Here is a 19,749-nt window from a genome sequence, read left to right on the forward strand (position 1 = left end):
CATGCATACACAAACATGCATATATTCGTGTGCACCTGTGTGCCGGCATATACATATATATGAAGCCACACATATACATGCACACATCTACATACCCGCATGCATACACTAAACATACATACACAGACACACATTGCACAAACATACATACACCATGCAGTACATACAGACATCACACAAATACACCACCCAAGTGCATACACATAGACACACACCAAACCTTATCACAAATAACCACTTAAATATCCACATGGGCCAGTCATCCTACTGTGGACCCCTCCTGTCTGTGGTCAAGCACTGGGGCTCTCCTGCCATACGCTTCTGTCCTAGCCCCACCAGGTCCTCTCTGCTTCTGCTGAGCCAGCTCAGAGGTTTGGAGGAAATGACAAGGCTGGCTGGCCCGAGGCTCCTTGGCCAGCCAGGAGACACCTTGGGCACGGCCTGCCCCCGTGGCCCCTGGGCCTGGGGTGCTGCTCCTGCCACAGCGGGATGGCAGAGCCCCATGAAGTCAGGAAAGGATGCTGCACACCACACGCCGCTGGTGTGTTACTTACACTGAGCCCCCGAGCTCTACAATTTCAAATGAGCAAGCCTGTGCTGACTGTGTAAGTGCTGGCTCGGTGGCCTTTCTAAAAATCCTGCAGATGCTATGGTTTGTGCTGTGCACACCAGCGGCCACCTGCTGGGAAGGCCTCAGCAGGCAGCAGGCGGCCCTAGCTCTGCTCCTGTGGCTCAGGAAAGCAGGGCTGGCCTTTTCCTTCCAAGCCTTCAACCCCAGGAAGGGGGAAGCCTTTGCAATGATGTGTCACCACAGTGATAGCATGAGGTGGCTTTATCACAACGTGAACTCCAGCAGACAGCCGGTTTAAGACCTCTTGTCCTTCAGAGATTGGGCGGGGACTTCAGACCTGGGCGATAGATGTGTTCTTGTTTCAGGGAGGATGGAAGCACTTTGAAAGAGCCAAAAGGAGATTTTGGTTTCTAAATTATCTTTTAGTTTGGGATGAACAATGCAGTATCTCCTTCCTTCTCCTGGACACTGGCTTGTGGCCTCAGGGTGGAAATCTGTCCCTGCGTCAGGGAAAGCAAGTCCCACTGGAGCGTCCACAGCCTCTGTGTCAGGCACCCAGCAGCAGGCACGCGCTCTCGGGCCGCCTGCCCACTCTCCCCGCGCCCTGTCCTCTGTGGCCTGAAGTTTCCAAAGAGCTGCCTGAAAAAGCACTTCACAAAGTGTCTTCCAGGGAATGACAGTCTGAAAAGAGGAGACATGCTGCACGGCAAGCAGTCCCCTGATTAAATAACAGGACTGAGCACGTTCACAAGGCCACCGACCTGTTGCAAACTCTGCGGACAATTGCAAACAAGGCCTTTTCACAGATCTTATTGAGCTCAATGTTCTTCTGACTTCTTGGAACACAGAACCACTATGAGCTCGATACCTGTTAGCGAGCTGGAACCGATGTTCCTCAACGCACACCGGGAAGCGCTGTGCTCGCGGGGATCAGGGAGGTGTCTCTAAAGTGCATACTGGGCATTTGTGGGAGGGTCATTTTGTCTCTTGAAATCATGCCAAGGAAGCAGTTACTTTTCTTATTAACTGCAAAGGCAGCCCTGTCCTATCAGTTCCCAAAGGTTGGCTGTTTCCATATCATATACTCTCTTCCCCCCACCCCCTCTCTCCCAGACGCACCCCTCCCCGCCCCCACACCCCGGACGCATATAAAGTGATCTTTCCTCCAAAGAAAAAGAGAAGAAATTATGGCATTTTGATAGAGCAGGAGGCTCCAGGGTCCAGAATTGGATGTTTCATCACAGAGAGCTCTTCTTAAGGCCCCTTACGTATTATTTTTCAGTTTTGCAAAACTAACCTAGAGCCCCGCCCCCACACGCAGTGGGCACCGCGGTGCCGGCGCCCCGAGCGAGTGGCTGCGTGGTCCTGTGTCCGCCGAGCGCCCGTCTCAGCCTGGCGCTGCCCCTGCTCCCTCGGGGCCCCCGACGACCACGGGGCGCCCACGGCCCGCATGCCACTCAGCTGGGGACACTTCCAGGAATGACTTCTTTTTCTTTTCTTAGCTAAGCATTATTTTACCAAAGCCATGAGTCATAAGACTTTAAACCTTCGCAATCTTAGAGGTCTTTTAATGACTCATTTTTATACAACTGTCATCAAACGGTGGAACAATGAGTGAAAAATGTATGCTGTTCGTAAACAACCCTTCCTCGTTCATAAAATAAAGAGCCAGCGTCCGACACTGTTTGTTCTCCACAGCTCACGTCAAATGACGTCATCAATTTCTATAAACCGCCAGGGCTGACGGAGCCTGTGGGGACTCGGCCAGCGGGCTGCTCCCCGCCGCTCCCCGCCGCTCCCGCCCGCGCTCCCGCCGCTCCGCCCGCCATTCCCGCCCGCCATTCCCGCCCGCGCTCCCGCCGCTCCCGCCATTCCCGCCCGCGCTCCCGCCGCTCCCGCCATTCCCGCCCGCCCACGCTCCGCCCGCCTCAGCAGCCGCGGAAAGGCCTCGCCGCGGCACAGCGAGCGGCAGCGCCAGAAGTGCGGGCGCCGCCATGTGGCCGGGTCACAGTCCTCATCAGGGGGCTTGTCCCAGAGGGAAAGCGGTTGCCGCGGGAGAAGGCAAGTCAGCCTCATCACCTGCACGGGAAACGACTTTTCAATTTCATAACGAACCCGGAGCTTCCAAGGTGACGTCCGCAGCAGGGGCTTCGCTCCGACTGGAAGCTCCGCGTGAAGCACGCTCGCCGTCGCGGAGGCGTCTCGGGGATGGCGGTGCGGGGCGGCCGGCAGGCAGACTCCACGCAACGCGGCCAGAGCTGCGGGCGCAGCACCCCGTCCCCGCCTCTCTCCGCCTTCGCACGCTCTGTCAGCAGTCAGCTGTGAGGGAAGAAGAAAACAAGTAGCCCCATCAAGCCAATGCTGGTCGCCCGAGCTTTGCACCGCAAGCTGCCGCGTACCTAACGGAAACCTCGGCGGGGAAGCCGCGAGCTGAGGACTCCCCGAGGGACTCCGGGCTGCATCTGAAATGAGGCGACCTCCCAGGTGGGGAGGAGTTAAGCTGAGGAGATTTATGAAAGGAAAAGCAATGACCCGTCAAAGCATGGCAGAGAACAAACAGCCGCTGTAATGGGCATTTTTTTGCAATCAAAACATTTAGGCACTTGTTCATTCTAGAACACTCTTCTCTTAAAAATTAATAAGATATCCATCACTTAATGTTTTTCTATGAAATTCTCTCTCAGTGACACCCCAGTACTTTATTCTTGAGCACTAAATAGTAGTCTTCTATGGAATACGTTTTTCATTTGGGGCTGGGGCTCCCCCTAAAGCGCCGTTGGGGTCATCCTGTTCCGACTTTGTGCTTCTGTGTATCAGGGTTTGAAAACACATGGTCTAAGGTGGGCAGGCGGGATGTGTATTCTTTTGTCACGGCCTGCCAGGATGCGTGTGTCTGTGTGCCGTGTGTCTGCTAAACAGATGTCTCTGCCCTTTTATTTTTCCGATCTTCTTGTACTCCTAATATTCCTCTGGACATGAAAATTACCTTTTATTTTTAACCACTTGATTGTTGCTTTTCCCCTTCTGGGTGGTGGCGTGCAGAGCTAGCCGCGTGCTGGCATTCACGGCTGTTAGCCCTCCCTGGTGGGTCTGGGTGTGGGGCCTGCTGCCCCACGGCCCCATCTTGGACCACCCACCGACTGGCTCTAGTGTAGACACACCACTGTCACCACAGCAGAACTAGAGCTATGGAGAGGCCGTTACTTAGAGCCTTGAAGTCCGAATCCAGCCAGTGCACTTGACCTAAGTCTCAGTAAGAGCTGAACGTCTCCGCTCACAGTGAAAGATCTGCCTTTCCTGTGCTGCTCAGAGATGGACCCCTGCCCTGGCCATTCTCCAAGGTGGACAGGGTGGGTGGGTTCTGGGGCGGCATCCTCTTCATACCTGTCGGTACTTTCTCAGTGGGGCCTGGACTTTCGCTGTCACTGCCTGTCCTCATTCAGACAGTGCCTGCGCCTGCCCGCCAGCCCCGAACAGGACCCAGCCCAGCAGGGGAAGCGAGCTTTGTGCCTACAACAAACTCCATCTCTGTGTTTCTCACGTGGTCTTCTGGGGAGTGGCTCAGAGGAGGGGCACCAGCCCCATGGTTCATAGCACTCGGCAGTGTCAGCATCTGCCATGCCCAGAGTGGCTCAAAACCGCTGTGCCAGGCTCCCAACGTGGCTGGTGGAACAGCAGGGACTCTTTCCAGGCCTCCACCGTGCTTCAGGCCACTGGTGATTCTTAGAGATACTTTCTTGAAGCCACAACAGGCTTCAAGAGAAGAACAATAGGAGAGAAAGCAAGATTAGACTATTCGTCCACGTCACCTGAGAGTGACATTAGAATCTGGGTATGGTACTGTCCTCCTCTCCCCATTCTCAGCCTTTGGAAAGCACCCAGGTGAGTACTCAAGGATCAAAGGAAGCTCAGGGATGCCCTCCAGCAACCCATCATTCACTCCTCGGCACCACTGTGCAGACCAGCGTGCAGACCAGCATGCAAAGCCCTTCACTGTGAAAACATGAAAAGGTGTGAATGAGCTCTGCTCACACATGCAAATGGTGTCGCTCACTTTAGTAGACTAGATGTTCGCTATGTTATTTTTGAGCACTATGTAATAGAACTTACATTTGCATAATATTTTATAGCTTACAAAGCCTTTCAGGTGTATTTTCAGTTGTACGTCTAAAAACAACCAGCTTTTGAGATAGCTGTTATTATTAACTCCTCATTTTCCAAATGAAAAAGCCACTCAGAAGATAGCACCAAAAAGAAGAGGCAAATCCAGATTTCATTGTATAACGTCACTGCTTCCCAGCCCTGACTGCCTGTTAGAATCAACCAGGGCCTTGAAAGTGCTGGTGCCGGGCCCAAGAGTCTGGCGTGGTTGGTCTGCAGTGGGCCAGGGCCCAGGCATTGGAAACCTGTGAAGGTGCACCAGGAGGTGAGGCTCGCAACCCACCATGCTTCTGTGGCCGTCACTACTGCTCTGCCTTCTCAGTGCTGGGACTTCATGGACTTGGACAGTCCTACTACAGGAAGTGGAGGTGTCAGTGGAAAAGAACTCAAACTCTGTAAAAGGTTAGTTGTGAGCCAAATATGTGTGACTGTGCCCTGGAGATGCACGCCCAAGAAGCCTTGAGCAAGTAGTCTCACCGTGTTTGGGTTACAGTTTGATTTTATACATTTCAGGGAGACAGGAATTACACATAAAGTCATAAATCAATACATGGAAGGTGTACATTAGTCTGGCCTGAAAAGGCAGGACATCTCGAAGCGGGGGATTGCAGGTTATAGGTAGGTTTAAAGATTCTTTGATTTTTAATTGGTTAAAGAAATGAAGCTTTATCTAAAGGCTCAGAATGTTTTAAGTTAAGATAAGGAAGTCTGTTAATCAGAGACAAGCCACCGGACATATACTGGACGTACACCCAGACTCAAGTGATTTGTTAAGTAAATTAATTACCTGTAGGTGTGGTTTAACCTTTGTCTTACATGGCCTTAGGCTTGTTAATGATTTTGTATATTATTGTTACAAAGAGTAATTCAAAAAGGGACAGCATAACTAGGCATGTCTGACCTCCCTTTGCCTCATGGCTATCAACTCAGCTTTAAGGTTGGCTTTTTTGGAGGGTCCCCTTGGACAAGGGGGTCCACTCAGTTAGCTGTGGGGCTTAAGATTTTATTTTAGTTCACAAGGGTCAGAGCCAGGCCTGAGTTCCACCAGGTTGGGTTTCTCTGTTCTAGGCCAAGTGATGTTTCAAATGCTGAGTCATCGAATGCCTGCCGGAATGATTCTCTAAGGTACCCCAGAAATTCCAAACTGGCTAGGTGATGAGAGTCTTGGATTCGCTCAGTGATAGAAAAGGTGACTCAGTAGTTTTCACTGTTAAACCCCATGTCCTTTTTGTGATTTAGGCTCCTATGTTCCGTGGAAGAACAGGAATCCACAGGCAATCTATAGCATGGAGAGCTCATATCACTGCCAGTGTGTTGGCTCAGCACATCAGGGAACAAAGTTGGGACTTCACTCCTCTGTCTGCAGATAGGGGCTTGGGTGTCGGGAGGCCAGGGCAGATGGGCTTTCAGAGCCTGATGCTCACATGATTTTGGAGTCTTCTTTAAGAATGAGAATTTTGAGGACCATTTCATCAGGAACCACCAGAACTGGCTCCGGTCAAGGTGTATCACTGTGCTAAGACTTGGTCCAGTAGTTGGGAGCTATAAAATAAGCATACTCCACACGTGGTCACTGAGTATAGGTCAGCTACAGGCTTGGGCTCAACAATGCAGGAGTTCCAGTAAATTCCTTTCTAGATGATTCTTGTGGAAAAAGAAAAGTAAAAGCATGGGGCATGTGTAATTGTGTATGCTTCATTGTATCAAGTCTGTGCCTAAGTGGGTGAGGGCTTTTGCTATACTGGATGGTTGGCAACAATGTAACTACACATGGGAGTTCCTGTAACACACATGCTCGCATCCCACAGATCCCAGGCTGTGCGTCCTCGAAATCTGCAGGTCCGTTGTCTGTTAGGAACTGTTAGGGCCGCACAACAGGAGGTGAGCAGCATGTGAGTGAGCAAAGCTTCATCTGCATTTCCAGCCGCTCCCCATCACTCACATCACCACTTAAGCTCCGCCTCCTGTCAGGTCAGCGACAGCATTAGATTCTCATAGGAGCAAGAACCCTACTGTAAACTGTGCATGCGAGGGATCTAGGTTGGGCTCCTTATGGGAGTCTAATGCCTGATGATCTGAGGTGAAGCCAAGGTGGTGATGCTAGCGCTGGGGAATGGCTTCAAATACAGATTATCATTAGCAGAGAGGTTTGACTGCACAATAAATGTAACGCACTTGAATCATTTGAAACCACCCCCCCAGCCCGATCTGTGGAAGAATTTTTCCCCATGAAACCAGCCCCTGGCGCCAAAAACATTAGGGATTGCTGCTCTAATTCATCTTTCTTTTATCTGAATCTTAAAAGGGCCTGTGGCTATTCCTGCTACAGCAGGAAACTTGGTGGGGAAAAAGACAGCTGACTTAACAGATTGCAGATAAAATTTTTTACTTTTGGAACTTTTATTTTATTCCAGAATCTTGGAAGGAGCCGGTGCAAACCCCAGGTTCCAAAGTAAAATTACATTGCATTAGCTTTCTGGTGAATCCACCTGTGCCAATGGCCAATAGGATGAAGAGAAACTGAGTGTTTGGAGATGGGGAGAGAAAGGAAGAGAGAGGGAAGGAGCGAGGGAGAGAGAAAGAGAGAGAAGGAGGAAGGGGAAGTGGGGAGGGGAGGGAGGGAAGGAGGGCGAGGGGAAGGGGTTGGGCTTGGGTGGAGGTGGAGTGGGGGTGGAGAGGCAGATGGGGAGGCCGATGGGGAGGCCGATGGGGAGTGACCCAAAAGAAGAGAGCTGACACCTAGTAGGTACATGCTCTATAGAGCCAGCAACAGTTCTGCCTGGGCCCTTCTTTCTGCACCCCAAGCTGGAACCCCTGGAGCTCAGTCCCCGACAGCACATTGTTGGCTGCATGCTCTGAGCAGGCCTCCTGTGGGCCCCACGCATTCTCCACTCACTTTTCCCCAGGCTTTCCCACCTGTGCATAGAACCAAGGTCAGATTCACAGCAAGAGTGGAAATGCCCCCAGCCTCTCCCCTCCCACCTGCCCAAAGCAGAACCCCCAGGGTCCCACCTGTGGCCCCAGCAGACTCCATGCTCCTGAGGATAGGGATGCTGCCAGGACCATGAAGGACAGCCTGCCCTGGCGTCTGCAGAAAATGGAGGCCCAGCCCAGCCACCCTGCACCCACATCTCACGGGCCTCCCCTAACGCATTCTTCAGACTGTGTCTGCTGCTATCCATGGAGCAAGGCATGGTGAGCAGACCCAGCCTCAAGGCTTTGTTTTATATTCTCTCCCCGTTTTCCCAACATTCCCTGCACCTCCCTGTCAGCTTTCCTGTGTGTTGTGGTTGGCTAGGGCTGCCAGGACAGCGCAGCACAGACAGCAGACACTCGCTCTCTCACCCTTCCGGAGGCTGGAAGTCCAAGGTCAGGGTGAGGGCAGGGGTGTTTCTCCTGAAGCCTCTCTCCGTGGTTTGCAGATGGCATCCTCTCCCTGTCACTCGTGTGGCCTTCCCTCTCTCCCACCCTGCTCCAGGAAGGCCCCACCCTAACTCACTATACCTGCAAAGGCCACAGGACTTTTATGTGTGAGTTTTGAGGGGAACATAATTCAGCTCATAATACAGGGCAAGTGGACACTTTGTCCTTGTGCTTGGACATGGCACATTCCCAGTGGGCTCAGATAGAGGCCTTGCTTCCAGGTCAGAGTGGCTTCTGGTTGATGGAGCATGGTTGGTTCCCTCTGAGCTGATCCCCGGGGCCATGTGGCAACTTGATGAGGACACCTCCTAAGGACCACAGGGGACTGGAGCAAAGCCAGAGCCTCTGGGGACTTGCTGCATTGCCTGTGGCCTTGAGTTCCCCTGGGCAACAGGAGGAGGGCTGCACACCCACCCTCACCCTAGGACGCTCCTGGTGGTGTTGAATTGTGTCCCCTCAAAAGATGCACAGTCCTAACCCCAGCACCTGTGGATGTGGCCTTATTTGGAAATAGGGTCTTTGTAGATGACCAGCTTAAGATGAGGTCATGGGGTGGGTCCTAATCCAGACGACAGTGTCCTTAAAAGCAGGGGAAATTTGGACACAGAGGCACACACAGGGAGAACACCATATTCACATGAAGACGCCATCTGCAAGCCGAGGAGAGAGGCCTCGGAAGAAACAACCGTGCCCAGAAACCAGCCTTGCCACCCCCACAGGTGCGTGCAATTACAGAGGCCTGTACTCAGGTGGGGCCCATCAGCCTCCTGAGCCGAGGGAAATGCAGTCTCAGCCCCGCCCAAGACCACTGAGGCAGAATCTGCTTTTCAACAAGATACCGGTGATCTGCAAGCGCAGGAGGGTGCGGATGTGAGGCCCGGAGCCCTTGCTGGCCTCTCTGAGTCTCCCTGGAACTAACCTGCAGGGCACGGGTGGGGGGTGAAGCACACAGCTGGCATGGCGGGGCAGCTGCCCTGCTCACTGCGGGCCCAGCTCCCTGGGCTGCTGCAACAAGACACACAGACTTCTAAGGTCAAAGTGTGGGCACGGGAAGGGCCAGAAGAGCGACAGGGACCGGAGAAGGAAGCAGCCGCCAGCGCCGTCGGAGAAGGCCAGAGTGACTGGAGACACACGCGGCGGTATTTCGTTCCAGTGCGGGTTAGGTCCAACCTCGCAGGGCTGGGCCGATGTGGAAGCAGCGGACGAGGTGGGGTGACCTTCCCCCGAGTCCCCAAGCTCTCTGCGGGGCGGCCTCCCGCCACAGCCCCGGGCCAGCGCTTCCTCCGAGACCGCCCCGAGGCGGGGGCCCTGCCCCGGGATCCCGCAGTGTGGACCCGCGGGGCGGAGCGGACAGCCGTGCGGGGTCCTCGGGACGCCCGGGAGCGGCCACGGCGGGACCGAACTCCCCTCCCGCCGGGGCACGTCTTTGGCTTGGGAACTAAAACTGGGGCAAACATTACCACGAGGCGGGAGGGGAGGGAAAAGGAGGGAAAAGGCAGGGAGGAAGGGGCGGCGGCGACACCGAGGCCGCAGCGGGCGCCCGCCAGGTGGCAGCGGCTCAGCGGGAGGGGCGGGCCCGCGCGGCGCAGACCGCACCGCCCGCCGGCGCCGCGAGGTGGCAGGCGACGCTCGCGCCCCGCCTGAGACCAAGCGGGCGCGCGGTTGGAAGCCGCATTCCGGCAGGAAGGGAAGTAACGTCCCCAGTGACTCGCGTGCAGCGGGAGTGAGTGGCCGGTGGCTGCGGGATTCAGGGAAGCGGTGTCCAGTCTCCGGGATGGAGGGGCGGCCAGCCAAGGGAGCTGAGGGCGCGCGTCCCCGCGTCCAGGGTCCGCGTGGCAGGTTCCTGCGGTTCGACACGGACGCGTGGTGGCCGCGGTCTGTGGCCGCGAGGGCGGGTGCAGGACGTTTCCGCGGACGGGACGCCCGTCCCGCTGCGGGGCTGAGCGAGCCCTCCGGCTGTGAGGAGCGCGGGGCGGTGCGGGTCGGCCCAGCGTTTGATGGGGAAACGCGAAGGCGCAGTGACGGGTTTGGGTGCTGCTTGATCAGTATGCTTTGGAGCGGCGGTCCCAACCTCTTAGGCACTAGGGACCGTTTTCACAGAAGACAATTTTTCCACAGACTGGGAGCGGGGATGGTTTTTGGAATGATTCAAGCGCATTACATTTATTGTGCACTTTATTTCTATTATTATTACATTGTAATACATAATGAAATAATTATGCAACTCACCCTAGGTTGGGAACTCCTGCCTTAGGGTGTCTCTCAGTATTGCCATGCCCTGGGATTAGGCTCAAAGGAAAGTGACAACGACCCAGCCCAGGCAAGACCACAGAAGGCCCAGACCACCCGAGAATGAAGGTAAAATCCGTGAGCAGCTGCAGTGCTTGCTGAGGGCAAAGGGAATACAAAGTGGGTAGTGGAATAAGTGAGTTGTAAGTAGCAGCTGCGACCCATGGCCAGTTACAGAAAGCAGAACTGTGACTGCCACACGCACTGTCTCCCCGCTGTGTTAAGAGCATGTTTTGTGTGTGCACATGGAAAGTAAGCAGATATCTTTGTTTTCGTTCCTCTCTTATTCCCTAGTCACGTAACACAAAGTGCATTGACTTTATTTCAGTACTGTCAATTTTACTTCATAGTATTTAAATTATGGGATACCAAGGAGAAGAGTAAACATCCTTCAAGGACTTTGCCTTCTCGTGGGAAAGGGATTATGCAGGATAGTTGTACCATTTTTGGTGAAATTGTGAGCTTGGTATGGTCTTTCCTGAAGATTAAATATGTTGTCTGAAGATGCACATGGGTGTGGAGCTGGCAGGGGTGGATTTATGACGATTAATTTTGTGTGTTTACTTGACTAGGATAAGAACTGCCCAGATAGCTGGTAAAACATTGTTTCTCTGTGTGTCTGTGAGGGTGTTTCGGGAAGAGATTAGGGTTTGGATCGGTCGACTGAGTGAAGGAGATCTGCTCTCGCAGGCCTGGATTGGCGTCATTTGGATTTGCTGTCTCTGCTTGAGCTGGGACCTCCATCTCCTCCTGCCCTTGGACACTGGTGCTGCTGGTCTCAGGCCTTTGGGCTCAGACTGAGTCACACCAGCAGCGTCCCTGGTTCTCCAGCTTGCTGACGGCAGGTCAGGGACTTTGCAGCCTCCATAATCACTCAAGCCAATTTTTGTAATAAAGCCCCTCATATATCTATACATGTCCTCTTGGTCCTGCTTCTCTGGAGAATCCTGACTAACACATCTTGTCTACTGCAGATGAGGAGAACACATCCTTCTAGAACTGCGGGGTTCTTCATGAGTCATAAGGTTCACAGAACAACTGGAAAATTAAACAAATTTAGTGAAACAAAAATTGATTATTTTGCAGAGAAAGCAGCGTTGGGTAATTGGTGCTTTCACCTTTAACTTTCAGTTTTGTCCTGATGTGGATATCGCCAGGGACCCTGGAGCTGTAGTTGGGGCCCCTATAGTCAAAGGAGAAGAGGACAGGAAGGGGAGGGAAATGTGTCAGACCAGTATCACAGGAAGGTGCACTGTGCCCTTGGGCTCCAGAACACCTCAACAGGGATCTTTTAACAATGCTTTTCACTGTCTGTGTGGCCTTGAGCAAGTTGCTTAACCTCTCAGGCCTTAGTTTCCTGCTCTGCACAAGCAGATGATGATGATAATAATACTGACTTTCTATGTATTTGCATATCGTTTCTGCTGCACAAATGATAACTCTTGGCAGCTACTATTTTTCCATGGCTATCCACAAGTGACGTGGACTCTTGCGTGATGTAAGCCCTGTATAGGTTCCTCAGGAGGATTTCGGCTCCATAGGATGACAGGACCCAGATACATGAGAGTGGGAACCGGTGGCCAGATGGGCTGAGCCTCTTACCTCTGGGGTGTGCTGTGTGAGCCATGGCCCCCGCGCGTGCACAGTTCATCGCAGAGCGCGCAGCCAGCCACGGCACAGCCGACTTCCTGACGGGATGAGGACCTCTAAGGAACTGAAACCTTGGGTGGAAACCATCCTGAGCCCAGTTTGCTAGTACCTCTTGGCCTAGCTCCCAGCGGGTGAAACGTAAGGCACAGGGTGTGTCCACGCAGCCCAGCTGGAGAATGAAAGGCCCAAAGTCATCCCAGGATTGGACGCTCATGCCCTTCTAACCCAGTGGAACTTCTGAAGTTAAACATTCCCATGGGAAGGGGCCCCGTGCAGGGACAGCAGCAGGATCATCAGGGTTGACTTTCAAAATGTCTTTGAACCATCCCGATGCTGAAGATCGAGTGTTGCAAAAGAAGGCCTTACTCGAGTGGTATTTTGTGTTTATTATGGGTAGGACTTGCCTTAGAATAAAACACCCCTGGGCAAGAATTGAGGGCTCACAGGCTGAGTGAGGAGTGAGTCTTACGTGTAGCTCTCCCTGTGGCTGGCAAGGGAATACACAATGGAGTCTCCAAGTCCAGTCACCAGAGGCGAGTGTTTGTGGAGCACGTCTCTGTGTGGGCTGCTCTGGGCCTGGTCACCCCTGGACCACCCTCTGAGCACCTGGCTCATGGTGGCCCTGGTCCCAGCTACGCCCTGTAGTCCTCAGCCCAACGCAGACGTCCCTGTGGATGGAGAGCCCGAGGACACCTGGCTGCATGAATGTCCGTGTTGCCCCAGCCCTGGTTCTCACACGTCCCGTATGGAGCCGGCTGCACACTTGCTTTGCTCTGGGTGGCTGAGGACCTGTTCTCAGGTGGTGCCAGGACGGGGTGAGACAAGGGGGTGGCTAGGGGCAGAGCTCAGGGAGGCTCAGTCACCTTGCCTGTCTGGGCCCTGCCGTGGTGGTCCTCCCCAGCAGCGTGCTCGTGTCTGCGTGACTGTGTGACTGTGTGTCTGTCTGTGTGTTGTGTCTCTGCACGTGAACCCACAGAGGAAGCACTTAGGGGACAAAGACCAGGAGGCACACCAGCCTGGGTTCGGTCCTTTGAAGCCGACACAGGGGGTTTTCGGCCCCAGCCCGCGTTGACCCTGCAGAGGGGTCAGATGTGCTGTGCCCCCGGCTGGGCCTCCCCTCCCACACCGATTATAGCCTCTGCCAAACAGCCGGTATTTTCCAGACTGTTGTGCTCAGTGGAAACGAAGATGTCCCATGGTTGAATAATTATGGAAACCTGTGTGGATTACGTCACCTTTGGAGATCCAGAAGTGTAGTCAGGGCACACCAGTTTCCTTCAACGCTCGGACCTGTGTGTGCTCATTTCCCCTCGTGGCTGTGCCATGCCCCCTCCTGAGCCAGGGCTCGCCGTGGGCCGACGCAGACGCCCTCTCAGCCACGCTGCTCCAGCAAGGCCTCCCTGGGGCCTGCAGCTCCAGCCCATGCCTCTCTCCCTGTGTTCCCTCGGCTCCCACAGGCTCCATGACGCCATGTCCCTGCTGCTCTGAGTCCGCTTGTCCAGTGGGCACTGGGCTGTAGAGAAAGGCCGGAGCTCTGGGGAAGCAGGGTCCGTGTCCCCTGCCCTGGGACGGCTCTGGCTGGGCGTGCTATGGGTGCGCTAGCAGTGCAGAGCAGAAGGCAGGAAAGGCAAGGCCCCGCCCCTGCGTCCCCCAGCTCCAAACGCTGCCGGGAGTTTGCTTGGCCAAAAAGAATTGTTTGGATAACTTTTCTGTATTTGAAGAGCTACAGGAAAAATTTCTGATGCTGTGTGTCCGTGTGTGTGTGTGTGTGTGTGTGTGTGTGTGTGTGTGTGTGTGTGTGTCTGCATGTGTTGTGTCTCTGCCTGTGAACCCACAGCACATGAAACCTGAGTCTCCTGAGTCTCCCCAGCAGCCTGGCCCACCCGCCCTCTCCAGCCTCTTCGGGGCCATGGAGCCCGGGCCCCGGAGCAGTGGGGCAGGGGACATTGTGTTCCAGCATGTCCTCACGCACTGCAGCCCACCGCCCTGCGGGGACGGCCCAGCTGAGCTGCCTCTCTGCACGTTCCAGGAACCTGGCTTGGCTCCAGGGCCGGCCCTGCCAGTTCTGTGCTGAGGAGCTCTGCACACGCCCCCAGGATTTCACAACCCGCCCCCAGGCGGGTCTCCTCCGCCTTCCTCTGTTTCCAGATGGGATTAAGACACAGCCTCCCTGAGCGGGAGCCCCGCTGGGGCCCTCAGTGCCGGCGCTCCGCGGCTCCACAGACGAATTCTTCTTCCTCTCTCTGGAAACTTCAGAAACTTCAGGAACTCCTCTTTACCATCGAAGTTCCAAAATAAACCTTTGAAAAATCTGTTCTGCCGTGACTTTGGTGGCCCTTTCAAATAGGGCGGGCCATCTGATTTGTAGAACCCAGTGCAAAATTAAAATGTGGGACCTTGTTCAAAAAGCAGGAAGAAAGTGTAACAATACTAAAAATTTTTTCCTTTCTTCCACAGTTTTTTTTGCCTTGCTATGTTGTCTTTCAGTTGTTATTAATGTCCCAAGTAACATTAAATTTTCAGATTATTAGCATGACTTTTATCATTTGTGTAATGAATGCCAGTTTTAAATGCAAATCCAAGGGTGCTTAACTCATATAAGCAATCACTGGAATTACAGTTTGTATTCTGTAGCTCCTACGTGCGTGCCTATTTCCTCCTTACCAGAGCAGTGGAAATGTGGCACTAAGCTAACTCGATCATTTCCATGTCACTTAGTGCACAGCCTTGGCTGACTATGGTGGCGCTGAAGGTAGGAAGGGTGCCCTCCCCCACTTTCCTCTCAGAGCTGGAGGCTAACCGGGAAGTAGCGCAGGTGAGAAGGGTGGGAGGGAGCTGGGGTTGTTCTGTGTGTTAGGACATTGCCTTTTTCTGCATTTGAAGCAATTTTGGTGCACACAGATGGCGTGCGGCTTCTTGGAGCTGCCGGGGCTGCTCATACTCGGTGGTAGAGGTATACTTACCTTGGACTCCCCATGCGTGTCGCTGAGCTCCACACTCCGTGAGCCCACCTGAATTCTGTGTTTATGGGCACTGGGAGTGCAGATGCAGCAGCAAGGAGCAGGGACACACAGATCGCATGTGTCCCCTCTGCCCGTGGACACAACCCGTGGCCCCCTAGGACTTCACTTACAAAACAGGAGCACGGAGATCAAATTATTGAGAATTTCAAGATGGCAACAGCGGAGAATCAAAGGAGCACGAATTCCTTGGGCGCTCGGGGCCACATGACCACACAGTGTCCCCCTGAAGCCAGTCCTGCTCTTAAGCTGTGACGGTTCTGATCAGTTTTCTTCTATTCGTTATTTTTCCTCCCTCGAGTCTCTCAGTTCTCTCCCCCTGGACCTCCTGGCAAGTAGATACATAACTTCCGGTCCCCCCTCATGGGCTGCATGTCCCTCTCACTTTAATTTCTTTGTCCTTGTGAACAACACTCTGTAAGAACCCTGCGATCTTTTAGTTCACTGGCCCACTCTTCAACCATGTCTGTTTTGCTCCTGAACCTATTTTTTGAGGTTTTAGTAACAATCATTTTTTAAATTTTATAGTTCTTTTTCATAACATCTCTTCTTGTTTTATGGATAGTTTGTATTCTCTAATCTCCAATATATTAAACATCATTGCCATTAAAACCATAAACTGCTCTTTTACTGTTTCCTGGAGGAGGAAGAGTGCTATTTATTGAATTTGAATGCCATTTTTTTATAAGGTTCATTTTGCTCAAATGTTTTAAAGCTCTTGACTGATCTTTGTTTGGCAATCCCTGATCAGCCATGTTTTCTGTCTGCCTAGGTAAAATAAGGGTTTCAAATAGATCAGTGGCTTTCAACTCTTTGTGGCATTGGTAAATGTTGTCAAATGAAAAGTTTTTCAGGGAAGCACAGTGTGGAAATCAAGATGGAGTGACAGTCATTGAAGCAGAGGTACCCTTCAACCCTGGAGGTGCCCACCTGGACCCTGGAGTTCCCTCTGTAGCCCTCCGCACAGTGGGCATTGCCTGTGGCTGCAGGGCTGGGTGCCCACCTGGACCCTGGAGTTCCCTCTGTAGCCCTCCGCGCAGTGGGCATTGCCTGTGGCTGCGGGGCTGGGTGCCCACCTGGACCCTGGAGTTCCCTCTGTAGCCCTCCGCACAGTGGGCATTGCCTGTGGCTGCGGGGCTGGGTGGTCCCAGAACCCTGCAGCCCACACAGCAGTGGTTAGTGAACCAGGCCGTCCACATAGGCGTTTCAACCTCCTGTTTGATCCATCCCTTGTGGAGACATCCAGATGTGAACTTCTGTGAAATCCCTTCCTAAATATTTATTTTGGCAAGGTTCTAGAAATGGAAGTGTCCTCATGGCAGATGGACTCTTCCATGGGAACAGAACTCCCATTAGCAGCTTCCAGATACAGTCTTGACAAAGAAAGCTACAAATAAAAATGATGATGCAAGTCAAAGAGAAGACAATTAATTTCTTTTATTTAAGTGGACCTGCTGATTTCAAAAGAAGCATTTCCAGAAAAGACTGGGCTAAGCTCCAGTCTTGGCCTCCATGTACAATGATATAAAAGTAGATGCTGTAACTTAGTAAATTTGTGGCATTCTAGCATAAAAAAGAAGAAGAAATGCATTTTCTGTTAGACCCCAAGGCTGCTCTTCTCCTACCACCACGCAGAGCAAACACCAGGTGGGGAGATCGCTGTGTGGACACGCAATCCAGTTTCTGATCCAGAAATAGGTCAAAGCACCAATGTGCAAATACCTGTTGTTTTTAAAATAGGTCTTTCTGTCGTGGTGTGTGTGTGTTTTCCCCCTTAAGTGCACTTGAGATTCAGCAAAGAAATGAAGAAGTGAAAGTTTTGGATTGGTTTTTCCTCTTTTATCTAGGGAGGACTTAAAAAAAAAAAGAGTTTCTGAGAGGTAAACTGAACTTCTTCTTCAGGAGAGGTCAGTTTTACATGAATCAAATTAAAATAATGATTTTTTAAAATCCTGAATTAAAACTCAAAAAGGTTTGCAAGCTGGGAGCCTGTCCATTTGCTTGGGTCCCTCCGGAGTCACCCTCTCCTCCTCCTGAGGTCTCTGCTCCTAGAATCCGGGTGGAGAACTGCCTTTATGTCCCCACTTCTCTACACTCTGATCTCTGTCCTTCTGAGTATATTCTAGAAGAATCCCTAGATCCTCCACTTCAAGCGCCGCCATGCTCTTGGGGGTTCCCATTGTTCTGTATAATCCAGAGTCTTAGTGTTGAAAACAACGGCCTCTACCAAGATGTTTTTCTGTTGTCCCTTTCATTGGCAGCTTCAAAACCATACCACCACAGTGGAAAGCACTCGGGGACCCCAGCCCAGGCTGTGCTGGCCAGGGTTGGCGGCCTGGACAAAGAGTCCCTGAGTGTAACATCCACGGCCCCCAGGAAGGGGACAGAGAACTGGAGCACAGGGCAGCAAGAAAAGCGCTGTGGGTGAGGGCAGTGGGCAGTGGTGTCTGAAGATGCCCCACGTGGGTCTCTCCGCCTGCCTGCCCCATGGCAGAATCGCCCTCATTCTTTTATTATTTTGAAATTTAAGATATATACACGTACACATAAATATAGCACAATTCCTAAGTGTGCAGTTTATTGAATTTTCACAAACTGAGCATGACCTGGTATCCAGCCCCAGAACAAGAATGGGGGCCACCAGCACTGCACGCAGAAGCCCACCGCCTGCCCCTTCCTGGTCACTGCCAGCCCGGGCCACGGCCATCCTGCTGGGAACAGGCGGTGGCTTAGTTAGATGCCCACTGCTGATGGGCAGGCCTGTGGCTTCCTCCGCTTACCCCTTCTAGCTGGTGTGAGGCTCGAATGCTTTAAAAGGTGTCTTCAGGTTCAGACAGCTGCTATTGTCCAAATAATTCAAGCAACAAGCAAGGGGAAGGGGATGGAGAGATGTTGTCAGAGTACAAAGTTTCTGTTCAGGAGAAATAGGTTTAGTGATCTATTGTACAGCATGGTGACTACAGTTGATAATAAAATATCAGATATTTCAAAATCTCTTTTAAAAAGTAGATCTTAAATGTTCTTACCACAAAAAAAAAAAAAAAAACCCGGATAGAATATGAGGTGATGGATATGTTAATTAGATTGATTTAATCATTCCACAATGCACATATATATTAAAACTTCACATTGAACTCCATAAATATATATAATTTTTGTCAGTTAATAATAAAATTTTTAAAAAGAAAGAACAAAAATCACACCCAAGTTTTTTGACAAAAAAATAAGAAAGAAACAAACAAACCAAGCCTAGTTCCACAAAAGGCTCCATGAGATCAGCCCTCCCAGACAGCACAGGCGGGACAGGGGTCCCTGCAGACTCCCGCATTCGGCGCCCGTCTCCCTTTGCTCTGCGGGCAGGCGGCGTCCGTGCAGCTTAGGGAGATCTTAAAATATAGATGGCCCTTGGCTTGCTGAAAGATCTTGTCAAGAGAGGAAAAAGGGGGTGGCTGGGACAGGGGAGGGGACATGATTGCCCTCCTTCACAGGGCGCTTCCGGAAGCACCTGCATGCTGGCCCCACACACGTTTCTCCCAGCTGGAAGACTGGGAAAACACATCCGACCACGCGACGTTGCCCCGCTGCCCACCTCTCGGGAGAAGTCGGCTTGGGTTCTAGGAGGCGGGAGCTGGTCTAGGCATTGATGCCAGAAACCTTAGTAGGATGTCAGGCTGCTCACGGACGTCCAGAACGTGCTGCACATGTGCCTCCGACTGGACACCAAATCTCCCTGTCTAGATTGAACCCTGAAAGGCAGCAAATCACACAGGCCTTTGAGGTTGGAGAATCCGAAAGTCTGGATGTTTGTATCTTTTGGTTGGTGCTGATATAACCCTGGCACCACTGCTTCTGTTGAATGCACGTCAACTACATGCTATTATTTGGTATTTGCAGGCTCCAGGGCATTTTTCCCCCAAGAGAGCACCATTTTGTAAATTAATTCAATAAACACAATGTAAATGAATCAGATTAAAGAGGGAGGCAGTTAATGTTCTCAGATTCACCTGGACTCTAGCTGGAAATTTGAGTTTCAAGATGTGATTCACTCCCTCCCCTGAAAGGCAGATGCCTTGAGGCCTCAGGTCCTGGAGGCACTGGCTCCACAGGGACACGGTGTCACCAGGGTCCTCACCTCCAGGTCTGTCTGCATTCAAGGAGACACTCCCACGAGTACCCCCCTCCTCATGCTGGGGCCAGTTGCCTTCTTGGGGGCTGTGAGGTGGCATGGACTCCCCATAGCCACAGCAGCATCGATGACAGCTCGAGACGTGGCTCCCTGTGGGTCCGGAGCCTGCGGGCAGCTCAGGCGGAGGCCGCCCCCACTGGGGCAGGTGGCCCTGCAGTCGCCCGGTGACCCCAGCCTGAGCTGTCTGGCCCAAGCCTCACCGTGTCACCTGCACCAGTGTCGGTCGCCGGCCCTTCCCGCAGCTGCAGACTGTTGCCTGCTTTTCTCACTGGCCTCAAGACAGCATGAAACGATCAACAGAAGGCAGGTGTTTTTAATTTAAAGGGAAAAAAGCGTGTTTCAAGGTCTTTTTCTCATTTCCAAGCGAATACATCTAAGGAAGGGATCTCCCGGACTTTATTTCTCCTATCTGTGAACAAGACTTGACCTTAATAAAGAGAAGAATCAGT

The sequence above is a fragment of the Lemur catta genome, chromosome 10, assembly GCF_020740605.2.
Source record: "Lemur catta isolate mLemCat1 chromosome 10, mLemCat1.pri, whole genome shotgun sequence".
Classification (NCBI taxonomy): Eukaryota; Metazoa; Chordata; class Mammalia; order Primates; family Lemuridae; genus Lemur; species Lemur catta.